We start from the raw sequence: 1648 nt of genomic DNA, 5'->3' as shown, positions 1-1648 counted from the left end.
TCTTCCTGCGTGCCAGTGACAAAAATGTCCGTTGTTCGCTTCAAGGGGTTTGCACAGTTCAGCTTTCGAACAGGAAGTGGCCATCTTTGATGGTGGCAGCACTCAGGCTAGATTAATAGAACGAATCGCGATCAGGGGAGGGAGGTTACTGGGTTTTACAGTAGATTGTGTTTTTTATCTTGTATTTCTATGCTGTTAACCGCCCTGAGATCTACAGACAAGGGGCCTATACAAATTTAGCAATAATAATAATAATGAGTTCGGTTTTTAAAAAAAGAAAAAAAGCTGGTAAACTAGAGTGTGATTGTTAATGGATGTCACTGCACACTTCCAAGTGTAAAAACACCAAGTGGTTGTGATTTTAAAATACTTCTACCCTTCTTAAATATTTGTCAGTGCTTAAGATGAGATAATTATGGTTTCCTATTTCCATTGATGCTACCCAAAACCAATACTATAAGCTGGATTTTGAGCAGATCATATTTATGCAGGTCATTTTCACCTTTCATTCAGCTCAGTACATAACACTTTGTCACACTTGGTTCCTTTTTGATCTCTGAAACTAATCCTGCTCAGCATATCCATCCTTCAGCCAAAACTACAGCAGGGGCAAAGGTGTTGCAGGGGAGGAGCACTGGGTGAGCAGAAGCTTTAGTTAAGAGTCAAAGGAAATGAATCTCAAAAAAAAAAATTGAACACAGAATTTCACATACTTTAAATTTAAGTTTAAATTTAACTTCAAAAAAATTTTTTCCCCAGGAGTGGAGTTGTATGGATTTCTTTTAAGAGTTTAAGAAGGAATTTACACATGGCAGGTGTTTGGAGTCTTGTTTGTTTTTTAACCTTAGAGTTGAGAGAGGGATTGTTGTATGTGATGTGCATCTTTCTGTCCAATTATTTCACCACTCAAGCAGGTTTTGCAAGGTTTGCCAATCCTGCTAAAACATGTTTGAGCAGAGGTAACAGTGAAACAAAAGAAATAACTGCGCCCTTCAGATGATTACCTGGTTTGCATATAACAGTAAGCCATAAACAATGGCTCACTGTAAGCCCTGGTGCACACTGCTCAGTTGTGCCCAGCCCTCTTATCTTTTTGTGTGCCAGGAGAAAATAAGCCCAAGTCCTGGCTTAGCATCATATGCAAGCCAGTGCTCATAGTTTCTTTCTCTACCAACAAACCACTAGCAGTAAGCCAAGAACAAACCTTGACTTCTGCTTTGTCTAGAGTGAAATAAACTATGAGTACTGGTTTGCATGTAAAGTTAGGCCAGCACTCTGGTTTATTTCATCTAGACACAGCACAAGAAGAAGAGGGTGGGTGACTGAGCAACATGCACTAGCCAACATGTTTCTCATGGGCAGTAAGCCCAGTATGATTTGTTTCATACCATGGCTTGTCATTATGTGTGAACTAGGCTGAACACATGCACATGAGGAGCAGGATTACACTGGCAGATTCTGTACAGACCCTACACGTGTAGGTTTAACATTACAATCAGAAAATCCTGCTTTTTGGAAGATCCCACTCTGGTGGCATCTCTCTCCCTTGCTCCACAGGTCAGAGACACATCCCAGAAAATAGTTGGCACTCCTACTCCGACAAGGACAACAAAGTCAGCTGTGAGCTGCATTGGGGGCTAGACAAGAA

Source organism: Zootoca vivipara, chromosome 15 (genome assembly GCF_965207765.1).
Source record: "Zootoca vivipara chromosome 15, rZooViv2.hap1.1, whole genome shotgun sequence".
Lineage (NCBI taxonomy): Eukaryota > Metazoa > Chordata > Lepidosauria > Squamata > Lacertidae > Zootoca > Zootoca vivipara.
This window is presented reverse-complemented; position numbering follows the sequence as displayed.